The sequence below is a fragment of the Siphateles boraxobius genome, unplaced genomic scaffold (assembly GCF_051911475.1).
Source record: "Siphateles boraxobius isolate OS27281-9 unplaced genomic scaffold, OSU_SipBor_1 19, whole genome shotgun sequence".
Lineage (NCBI taxonomy): Eukaryota > Metazoa > Chordata > Actinopteri > Cypriniformes > Leuciscidae > Siphateles > Siphateles boraxobius.
The window spans coordinates 32073711-32086875 of record NW_027508799.1 but is presented as its reverse complement, the minus strand read 5'-3'; positions in this window follow the sequence as shown (position 1 = coordinate 32086875).

Sequence of the window (13165 nt, the reverse complement as noted above, 5' to 3'; positions counted from 1 at the left end):
GTTCAGTTATGCACTCAATACTTGGTCGGGAATCCTTTTGCAGAAATGACTGCTTCAATGCGGCGTGGCATGGAGGCAATCAGCCTGTGGCACTGCTGAGGTGTTATGGAGGCCCAGGATGCTTCGATGGCGGCCTTAAGCTCATCCAGAGTGTTCGGTCTTGCGTCTCTCAACTTTCTCTTCACAATTTCCCACAGATTCTCTATGGGGTTCAGGTCAGGAGAGTTGGCAGGCCAATTGAGCACAGTAATACCATGGTCAGTAAACCATTTACCAGTGGTTTTGGCACTGTGAGCAGGTGCCAGGTCGAGCTGAAAAATGAAATCTTCATCTCCATAAAGCTTTTCAGCAGATGGAAGCATGAAGTGCTCCAAAATCTCCTGATAGCTAGCTGCATTGACCCTGCCCTTGATAAAACACAGTGGACCAACACCAGCAGCTGACATGGCACCCCAGACCATCACTGACTGTGGGTACTTGACACTGGACTTCAGGCATTTCCTTCTCCCCAGTCTTCCTCCAGACTCTGGCACCTTGATTTCCGAATGACATGCAAAATTTGCTTTCATCCGAAAAAAGTACTTTGGACCACTGAGCAACAGTCCAGTGCTGCTTCTCTGTAGGCCAGGTCAGGCGCTTCTGCCGCTGTTTCTGGTTCAAAAGTGGCTTGACCTGGGGAATGCGGTACCTGTAGCCCATTTCCTGCACACGCCTGTGCACGGTGGCTCTGGATGTTTCTACTCCTGACTCAGTCCACTGCTTCCGCAGGTCGCCCAAGGTCTGGAATCGGTCCTTCTCCACAATCTTCCTCAGGGTCCGGTCACCTCTTCTCGTTGTGCAGCGTTTTTTGCCACACTTTTTCCTTCCCACAGACTTCCCACTGAGGTGCCTTGATACAGCACTCTGGGAACAGCCTATTTGTTCAGAAATTTCTTTCTGTGTCTTACCCTCTTGCTTGAGGGTGTCAATGATGGCCTTCTGGACAGCAGTCAGGTCGGCAGTCTTACCCATGATTGCAGTTGAGTAATGAAACAGGCTGGGAGTTTTTAAAAGCCTCAGGAATCTTTCGCAGGTGTATATATATATATATATATATATATAAATATAATGAACTTTATGTATATACCAATATGCATATACATAATATAGACATACATTAAATATTATGGGTTCAAATATAGCAAAAGTGGCTGGAAAACCAAGGTTTTTTTCAGGACCTGGAGGATTTTCTGAATAACAGTGGGCAGTTTATGTACTGTAACTCATCAGAACAAACAAGGGACTCATGAACAACTATCGCCAAAAATAAAATAAAAAAATGAATAGTCATTGATTATCCAGGTAAGGACACACACTATTAAGAATCAAGCTTATGCAAAATTTGGGTCATTTTGATAAATGCAGCTATTATTTTGTATAGTGGACATAATGTGAAATAGATTGTTCAGGACAGTACTAATTAAAAATTAATTTGTTATGATCCCTCTTATTTTGTTAAAATAACATTATTCAGATTCTGCATTTGTTCAGTACCATGTAACTAAATCTAATATTACATTACATTAACATCCGATACCATTCACGGTACCTCCTTGACATTGTTCTCGACTGCAAATTTCAATAGAGCTACATGACAGATCTAGAAAAAAAACAGATGAATGAAGACAGCAAGAGAATGGTAGAGATGGAGCTTGTGCCATGAAACTCTCATGTGGGTACATAAACATTAAGGCCATGGAATGGAAAAGAGCATATTTGAGTGTAAACTGATGATCATATTAAAGCTCTGTGGGCTCACTCAGCGGCCCGTTACTGCTTTAAAACACGGACTTCCACGTTTTACAGAGGGGGTTTTCTACTCAAGGTTTGGCTGCTCAGAGTGGTCTTTGGACAACGGCCCCTCGCTGGCATGGACAGACACTCGGCACAGACCAGAATATTTCAATTACAGTCCACGTGAGCGAGGGAATTCAGTACCTCTGCCAAAAATGACAGAACAGATGCAAAATCGAAGCAAAGAATGTGGCAAACTGCAAAACCTGTAGACATATTGCTCGAAAGCAAAGAGGCAAAAGCTATTTTCATCTGCAATATCACAGAAAGCAGTGAAACAAAAGGCTTCACTAACAAAGCTTTCCATAGAGACTTGACACTGGTGTTAGTATCTATTTACATACTGAGAATGCGCTTGCAGCAATTTGCATAATGTTTTTCTGTAGCCGAGTGCTCTGGGGAGCTGCATTGTAACATATTGGTGCTTAATGAACTCTGAAAAAATTGATTTTCCACAGAGTAAATTAAGAAATGCATTATCGCTGTTAAAGCAATCTTGGGGGAAATCTGAGACTTCCACGGCAAAAGTATGCTTAGAAAGTAATAAATTACACGTTACACTTATTTGCTTTAATTCATGCTAATTTCACCCAATTAATGTATCACAGAATCTTTGTGCGCTGTCACAAGAGATTTAATTATTTATCCAGGGATTTTGTTTTTTTTCTAGTATGTTTGGTGCATACCGTGTAAAAGCGTCTACCTCATAGCACGCATTATTCGTTGAAGTGTTTATGCTAATAAATGTCTGATGTATTTGCACTGCTGTCTTAATGACTGTGTTTACTTTATACCCTGATACGTTGTTATATTTATTGAAGCTTTAAGCGTGGCTGTGTTCCAAATCAAACTAATAGTATGTACTTCACTGATGATGAAGTGCATACTTTTGAATATAGTAAGACAATGCAACAGTAGTGAGACATAATAAGTCCCTAGTCACATTCTGTTTGAGTTCAAGCATTCAAATTTAGCTAATCCAAGTCATTTAACTTTTAGGTTTAGAAGTCAACACTAAAGCAGTTATCCCGCTTTGCTTCCATTATATGACATATTTCAGACAAAATAGGACATTCAACAAGAAAAAAACAAAACAGTGAATTCATCTGAAAGAATCGAAACAGAACAATTAAGCTACAAACTTCTCTTTTATAGCATAAAGAGCTGTGAGTAACATAAGAAAAATAGAAAATGCACATACAGAAAAAGTATGAATCTGGTTACTTTTGACATAATATGATTATGAGATGCACTAAGTCTTATTTTGCATAATGGATACCACGTGAACTGGGATGCATCGTATCTCATGCACTACAGAAAATGTCTTTGTGTGCTGAAAACGAAAGAGAGAACGCAAAATTGAGTAGGGAAACCCCTTCTGAAAATCACACAAAACAGCATGTCTGGCCTACGGACGGCTCCTGAATCTCTGTATTTGGCTATGATTTTCAGAGTGCATGTCTAAACAGAGGTCTGAGTGTGTCTGTGTCCAGGCCACAGTGCACTTCCCGTGAACGACATGGACAGGAGATCGGCCTTCCTTCCTTTTCTCCCTGGCACATGCCGATGAGTCACTGTTTACAGTCTTTTCAGATCTGCTGCCCTCAAAGCAACCTTCCTGACAGGACTTTTCCATTCACTCAGAATCCGAGCATGTCGAAGCCTGACACTGTGAAGCCGAACAAACCCTTTTTCCAATCTAAGGTTAAACTCTTCTTCTTCTGGGGCATGTCACCATGAAATCAAAGCTAGCTGTCCATAAACACTCACACAAAAACACAATCTGCTTGTGACTCACTAAAAGTCCTAAATTAGGCATCTGTGGACAGTTTCAAACACTATACAAGCCAGTTTTGATGTCCTAAAGGTATTGATACACATCATTTAATGCCACAAATTCTGTTGCACATGCTAGAAAACATTTCTTTGGAATTAGATCTTCATTACATTACATTGTTTACAGTCTGCATTTTTGCACTACTTAGGGAGTCTTAGGGGTGCATGCAAACCAAACCATTCCTGCATCCGAAATCGCATACTGTATAGTAGGATACTACATTTGATTTGAAACTTACTTTGCGACCGTTAACAAGAATGTTTTATATAGACAGTATAAAGCCCCGCTCCTTTTCAGCGCTGCGCTCGTTGTCTTTTGTCTACCGGTTTGTATTTTCACTGCGATCTTACGTCTTTATGAATGAACGGCCCGTTTTAAAATCCCGGTCTACTGACATTTGCTCTGCTTTAAACATTACAATGCTTAAGATAACTTTCTTTAATTGTACAATAAGTAAATCCACTTCACTAGCCAATTACTCCTCGACAGCGATTCCATAGAAATAAACAGAGCGACCGCAAAAACAGAAGTTCCAAGACAGTATTCTAAAGATGGCTGCGGGCTTGTTTATCTGGTGCATAAGGTCTATAGTATGAATGAAATTCAGAAGTACTACATCCGTCATGGTGATGTGACCCAAGGCGTTCACTATACACAAACTCACCGGATGGTAGTGTCCATCGTATACACATCCTCAGAATCTTGCCGGAAGTATAGGTCATCCAAGCATTTTATGAATACTATGAGTTCGAACACACTGCTCGGCTCACATACTGTATATTCGGACGCAGTGCATGTGTTGGGTTTTTGATGTATTTTTAATGCATTTTTTAATACATTTGGGACATTGGCATGTTTTTTTACCAATGAAAATTTTGTTTTCTTGAACGCATGGGATAAAAATGCTGCTTTATTTGGAAATTGTTTTGCAATATTTTTTTTGATATTTGTATTTAATATTTTTTTAAATACTTTTTTATTTTTTTGGCCAAATTACAATTTTTCTTGAATTACATGGGATGGAAATGCTGCTTTATTTGATAATAGTTGGATTTTGGAACATTTATTTATTATTTGATATACATTTAATTAACTAAAATATTTTTTGGATACATTTTTTTGGAAAACATTGGATATAAAATCCTGCTTTATTCAAAAATTGTTGCATACATAACATTCAGAACATGGAAACAAAGCTAACTCCTGATGGATATAAGCAAGCAAGTTCCTACTTTTTGTCATGGCATAAAAAAAGCCCTGCCCAACATCCCCCTTCCCTAGCGACAACTTCAATTTCTGCGGCAGCTGTGACTGTCCCATTCTCCTAGTATTGATATTAAAAAGCTTATGTGCTGCTGGTTTCTCCAGTAAATTAGAGAAAACAAAATCTCCTGATTAGTCAATTAAGTGGCACATTAGTCTGGGACTTCATTAAAAGATAGGGCAGCCTCTTTAAGGATATGCTACAATGTGTACAGAATGTTTAAACAGGAAATTGAACAAATGGAGCTTGTTAAAACTCGCTTGAGTCACTTGACATCTTACACGACTGCAACTAGGGCATCACAAATAGAATGTCAGGTTGCGGCGCTCTCCAGATCTCGCTATGCTAATCTGGGATGGGCGAGAAGTAGTGCCACGCAACACCAGCTGGCACAACAAGATGTAAATACTCATAAAATCACAGGCTTAGCGGCCCGAAGAGCTGACGCAAGCACACGTGGGTGCAGATGCGCACGGATACACTCCCGTATGGTCAGGCACATAGGTAACCCTGCTTGGATTGCACTTTGAAAGACTGAGGGAACCTAAAGACATAATATAGGGAAGAAGAAGAAAGAAAAAAAAAATCACAAATGAGATTTGTTTATCTTAGACAGTAATGAAAGCAAAAGATGATTCTCCTCTCGGTTGTAGCCTAATGGTTAGAGCAGTGTTACTCATTGCGCGGCTCGCGAGCCGCATGCGGCTCGCCAAGCTTTCATTTGTGGCTCGCATGGCCGTAAATAATACAGTGATATGATCAAGCAGTCACTACAGATATTTCATAAAAACATTTAAAAAGAAGTTGGACTATAACATAACCCATTAAAAACTCAAAGTGTCAGCTCTATTTTCAAACAATTTTGATCGGATTGAAAGGGGTGGTTTATCGAGAGAACATGTTCACTTGATCGATTGAAAACCAAAACTGAAAGGACGCCGTCCGTCGCGCTGAACGCGCTGTTCTTCTGATGAATAAAGTGTCGTATAAACGAGTGTCACGTCATTCTATAATTCTCCTTTCACTCCGTATCTGTGAAGTGAAGCAGGACAACGGCTCACCAGTCCTTGTTTCAGATTCTCATCCACAGACGACTGATTTTGGGCATTTTTACTGCGTGATCAATACAAACAGCACGGCATAACGGTTCATCATAGTCTCCAAATTATGACCAGAATTTGATATTAAGTCTGCTGTTTAAAACAAATAAAGAACCAATGTAGGAAAATGGTTATTACGAGACAACAGCGGGAAACTTTGTATATTTGTGCAGTGTGCGAATGTCAAAAAACCTATTCCAAATTTGAATCTTTTGACTTATAAATGTGCACATCACCCTGATCATGCATCATATCACGATGTTAAGCATTCATGTAAACTACAATACATTCAGATTAATCAATCACAATGAATTCAGACCGATTGAAACAAAAGTTGTGCATCTAAACATATCCTGTCCCTGCGGAGTTGCCAGTTATGTTATTTCCAGCTCTTAACGCCGCATGTGCTCTTGGATGATTAGATACATGAGGGGCTAATGTAGAAAAAAATAACTTAATGTCATTCTTGGATGAATCTATTCTGGAAATCCTGCTTTTTTTGTCATTAAGGGAAATCATCTTGTCTCAGTTACAAATTTGACTGGTAAATCATTAAAAAAAATTATTTATTGCATTGCATATTGAATGTTGAATGTTCAGGGGTGACATATTAATAAACAGACATGGTATTTATGACTGGATGTAACTTTTTATACTTTCCTGTAAAAATGGCTCTCCTACTGACTTTGTCTCTATCAGTGCGGCTCTCATGAAAAAAATAGTGAAGACCACTGGGTTAGAGAGTCGGACTTGTAATCCGAAGGTCGCAGATTCGATTCTCAATACCAGCAGAAAATGACTTGAGGTGCTCTTGAGAAATGCAACTAACCTCCAATCGCTCCCACAACAACGTTTGCAGTGTGTGTTTGTGTGTGTGTGTGTGTGTGTGTGTGTGTGTGTGTGTGTGTGTGTGAACTAACTTGGATGGGTTAAATACAGAAGACAAATTCAGGGTATGGGTTACCGCTTGGCATTCATGTCACTTCACTTCTTAACAATGGTCTGAAACTGTAGTTAAATTTGCTAAGACACAAAAGTGTGCAATCAAAATTCAGATCTCAATTTAAACAAACATTTCTCAAATTTTCTCGCCATCCACAATAAATGCTATAGGTATTAACTTTTTCTATATGTCAATAAATGTCTCATTTAGCTAATTTCTATTCAGAAACATCTGAGAAGCAGCAGACTGACAGTAAGTCTCTGTTTGCTCTGCATTTACACTAATTTCTCTCCAGGAAAAACAATAAAAATACTTAAGTTGTTACTTAAAAAGTTTCCTGTAAGCAATACTGTGGCGAGCTGGACGGGGCCGGTGGCGTGACTGATAATGAGTCACACATGCGTGACGCACCGGTCTCGTATCTCTCACGAGGAGCGACGGCAGTGAAGATCGAGATAGGCCAGGCCTGGATGTGTGTTGTTTTTATATGTGACAGCAGTCGTCCGTGAGGGGCTGCTGTCTTTTACTTTACTTTCGTTTTGTATTTGTTTCATTTATTGTATTAAAGTCTTTGAATGTTCGCCGGTCCTTGCCTCCTTCTTCCCACAACATCGAACATTGCTACAAATAGAAACATCTAAGACCAATTTGATATTAAAACATAACTAAAATCCTATGACAAAGCAACCACTGAATAATACAATTTCCCTCTGGGTAGACGTATAACTGCTCATTGACTTCCTAGGCAGTTACAAAAATAATAATAGCAATCAGGTATATCGCATCATTTTCAGGAAATGGCGACAGTAAATTCACAGAAGATGGTCCAGTCGCGGCGCTACCAAATTCATATCCGTAATTTAAGAGATGAGAAAAAGGCGGATATTTCCTTTTGAGATGGAATAAATTATGCATCATTTCATTCCAAAGAGATGTAATATTATACTGGCTTTGTCTGTCCTACTTCATAAATCCTGAGCTTTAAAACACTCACGAATGCACGCACACCAACACGATCCCTTTCACGCTAACACACACACACACACACACAAAAGACACAATTTTTGCCAGTGCCCTGAGATTTAGGAGCCGGTACACTAAAACATCACAGTTCACTGGCTGCGTTGCTGTCTCAGCGTCACATTCTATCCAGAACAATGCGACAGCTGACAGCTTGCACAGAGATTCATCTCGCTAAGCAGAATTATTTCTGCCACGTGCTAATTTATTAACAACCTGTGCATGCTCTAATGTAGTAAATTTGCATATACATTTTTAACCTGGAAGCAAGATCATGAATATTCCTCAGGCAGTGGAGTATTTCTCTTTGTTAGTCACTTTCGATTCTTAGAAGAGGAACTGAGATGGGGAAAGAGAAGCTACAATCGCTCCAATATTGTGCAAGGCACGTTTTCTTCCAGGGCAGTATTCCAGTCCTTCCTTAACCTTTTGCTCAGAACATAGCAGAATCTGACATTAAACCTTTTATTCTGCAATTTACTGCATCCACATAAGTTTGACCTGAAATAACATAATAATGCAAGAAATAGATCATATTCAGTAATGCAGAAGTACTGAGAGCACAGTGGAATGAAGATGGAGATTATTTGAATGAATGAACAAGTCTAGGTCGGGGTGGCAGATTTACAAGAAAGACCACAGGATGTGCAGCTATTATAAGAGGTGGTTACGGCGTCGGGGCACAAGCAGTTATCCCTGCGAGAGAAGGCTGCAGGTGCACATTTCACACACCTGTGATGTTTCCCTGTATTCCCTTGCGTTACCCAGGGATGCAACGATCAGATTCAGGCATAAACACCACGCTGCTACTTCAATGCAACAAATCCTACCTGTCAGACTGACAGGTTGCCTCTATATTGTGAATAAACAAGTATAACAGAGACATAAACAGGTGTAGCTATTGTCTGAGGAGCCTGACAAACAAATCAAGAGTATATGTAATGGTGTAATTACAGCAGCAAACAGATTTAATCGCTTTCATAATCTAACCTTGTTCTGACTGATGATGTATAGCGCTCCCGGGAAAAAAAAAATTAGATGAATTAGTTTTGGTGCTTTAGTTGCTCATCATAGATGTAATTAAGCTGGTCAAAGATTGGAAGATGTTTTGTTGGTTTATTTAAAGAATACCATTGAAAAATATGAAATGTTTGTTTGCTATTCTACAAATGAAGCCTCTTATGTCATTCAAACAAACTCAATGAGAAGAGGCTTCTAATATTAGGGTGGATCGCATGAAAACATGTCCAGGCCCCAGGTTCACTCCTAAGCAAAAAATAACAATAACAATAATAAATAAACAATGTATTTTTAAGAAATTATTTATTTATTACATTTTTTAAACAAAGTTATAATATATGTGTATATATATATATATATATATATATATATATATATATATATATATATATATTCATTTATATATATATATATATATATATATATATATATATATATATATTCATTCTATATATATATATATATATATATATATTCATTTATATATATATATATATATATATATATATATATATATATATATATATATTCATTCTACTCTTAATTTTAGTTAAAATATTAGTAATTTAGTTGTGTTTTGTAATTGTTTTGGTTTTCAGTTGTTTTTTTAATGTCTATATAGTTTGTATTAATTTTTAGTTTTAGTTGTTTTAGACCATATACAAATTAGTACAAGTTAAACTAAAAGAAAATGAGAAATGTTATTTTAAACCAACAAAAAGGTTTTTCTATATGGTTTTAGTTTTACTTTCTGTTAACTATAATAAACCTGATATAGGTAATTATAGCAATGAGAACCTTGGAGAAACCTTCATGAAAATACATTTCACAATGTAAAATTTTTAATGGTTGTAAAATAGGCTTTTTTTTTTTTTAAACAAAATATACAATTTATTTTCTCAGTTGATTTGGGGGTTAAATAGAGGTTTCGTGAGATTCATACTTGCATACTCTAATCATCAATTTTTAATTTCAGTGCCAAAATAGCATCAGAACTTCACACTGAAAGGCTTCAGTAAATATGCTAACCAGATTTGACATGCCACTGACTCTTACCACAAGATATCAGACTGAAAAAACAAAGTGATTAAACTGTTTATCTTTCATAAACCATGCCTGCCACGGCTGATTGACAAAACCATAAATAGCAAAGTATGCAGCAAGTTCAGACATGCATTTTAAAAGGCCAGAAGAAAACCGATAGCATGTTTTTTCTTAACCTAATTACCGCCAAACCCTGTGGATTGTAGCAGCGGTTGAATCGCAATACACAAGCTCAAAGCATCATGGTAAACAAAACAGCCAATCATGGAGAATGGCTACAAGCTACTAAGGCCTTTCATTTAAGTGATGTTAAGAGCAAACAATCAACTCCCTGCTTTGGTTCCCACAACACATCCATATCAAAGAATGACAAGTAGCAAAGGTGACATCCAATTTATAACTCAAGGACTGCGGACAAGCAAGTAAACAGGCATTTCCGGACCACGCGTCAAACTCAATTTGCCTCTCCCATGGTTCAATGCATTTAGGGGGCGCAGAAAAAAAGTTGAAGGTGCAGAACTTTAATGCCTCACTAATAGGCAAGACAAGCCCAGTCATTTACGTTCACAGGGAACCCACAGGCAATCCCATAGTCTTGATACACGGTTGAAAAAGTTGAAAAAATGCTTATGAAAAGTTAAGACATTTGTTCAAAATATGTCTCAATGTGTCTCTTTCATTTTAAATCCAAAGCCGGTGTTGTCAGCGTTCGACTTCAAAAAGACAAACCGTAGAAACTTTGAACCACTTCATGCCGGTCTGTGGCTAGGGGCTTGTTTTCCTGATCTCGCTAACTACCGCTTGCTGTCGTTACATTGCTGTTGCTTCGCCTGCAGGTAAAGCGAGATTAAACAGCATGCGGTGCCCTTGTAAAGCAGCAAAGGTTTTATGGAGGGGGTCTTTAAATATTTAAGGTGTGAGTACAATGAGGCAGAGCTGAAATACAAAATACAAACCTGCAAATCATTTACATTTCATTCACCGTGTCTATTTTACACATAATACGATTTTTTAAGAACAAAATTCCAAAAAGGAAGACAAATGCACAATATGACAAGCTGTTTGCCGTGAGGTGATTGTCGTAGGTTAGAAAATAGATGCTTTTTCCACATCATCCCTGAAATAATACACAAAAGACTTAGAATAAACTATCTCCCGCTACATAAAATAGTAGCTTTTCATATTGCCATTCATTTTTTGCCAGTTCTCAACTGTATTTCAGTAAACAACCATTTTGATCAGCAAATTCAAGATCTAAATCTTGAGCAAAATTATAAGAAAACAAAAATATTGAATGCAAAACATCCCCAGCCATTGTCACAGTCAATTAAGTGTGGCTAGGTAATGAGGCCATTTGCATTGTAAAGCATCCCCCATGTGTTAGGGTTTTAATGGGGACAGGACCTGAGGAGATTAATTGAGAGTGACAATTCTTGAACTCTATTTGTCCCCGTCCGTGTCTTCCACGTCTTGCCTTTACTTACCTGACTGACAGATATACCTTTCAAACTCAAATATCTGAAAGACTGTCCACTCAAACCCCTCATTGACTCTGATGTTTAAAAAGGGCAGGAAGGCACATTATGCATATGGCTCTAGCGATGAACGGAAGTGCTTGACTTCAAGACAAGGGGTGGATTTGGTCCACAAAGTGCCTGTGAACGTTAAAGAAATGGAAAACATCAGAAGAATGATGCACTGCCTTGGATCTACAGTCCTCATGTCATTATTAGCACTTAAGAAGCCATAATGTTGGGTTAGCTGAGGGCCAGGTGCCAGTAATTATCATCTTCAAAGGGGATAAACTTCATATTATACTGGTGTACATTTTCAACTTTCTTTAGTGTGTAATGTTGCTGTTTGAGCATGAAAAATGTCTGCAAAGTTACAAAGCACAAAGTCACCTCAAAGAGAGTTATTCTCTATATCAGTGCACACCGTTTCTGAACTTCCTGAAACGCCTCGATTGTAGTCTTGAGTTTTTTTCTGGCAACAAACACGTCACAATATTACACATTCAAATAATTCCCGCCCACGGCATACACTGAGAAAAGGGACGAGGCCTAGTTGAGGTAATAGTGTGTTAAAACTCGCGGTTATGGAAAGGGGAGTGACATTTCCCAAGCACACTCAAAACTGTTGACCAATCACAACACACTCATCCAGCCGACCAATCAGAGCACGCTGTGCTTTTCAGAAGGAGGGGATTCATAGAAACAGAAACTAAACAGAGATGCTGCAATGTAAAATATGTGAAAAATAGTGTTTTTGGAACATTCAAGCATGAAAACTTATTATAGTAAACCCTAAAAACAAAATCAAGACTGTAAAAAAGGGCACAATATGTCCCCTTTATCTTTGTTCTTTATCATTCAGTATCATAATACACACTTGCACAAATCAAACCGCATATTTGTGTCCTCTTATGATGCAAGCCCGATGCAACTCGAACTTTGAATATGTGCTACATAAGGTGGCGGGTAACAGCAGATAGTCATTTTCCACAATCTAAGGTGGGGGTGGTGGTCACGGGTCTCTAATGACTTATTTAATATTGCAAGAGAAATGACCCAGGGTCCAAGAAGCGCTACGTCTCTCCAGCCTGAAAACAGAAACAATGGAGCCACCTTAATTGTGACATTACAAGCAGTGGCACAGCGAGGAACAGAGGGGGTTTGATTAAAAGGAGAAGAGGTGGGTGACTTTGTGAAAAGGTCACTGCACACTTACCTGGACTTCTCAACTCCCCCTCTTTCTGAACAAGAAAAAAAGTGGAAGAATATGGAGAAAGAAAAGAAAAAAAAATCTCCCATGTGATTAGAGACGACTTCCAATATTTCCAGCAATGCCATTAGTGAAATAAGATGGTAATTTTCTGGCAGGCGGTATCTGGGCAGAAACGACAGAAGGAAGTGAGGGGGAGGCAGCAGGTTGTGGGGGGGGGAACAGAAGGCAGCACAGGTGGGGTGGTGTCGAGGTTAATTGAGAGGTTAACAGGGACAAAGGTTTGTCAAAGGTCAGGGAAGACCACCATCCAGAGGGAAAGGCACAGGTTCCTCCTGACTTATGCATGTTCCTGATGTATCCCTATGTGAGATTGTTTA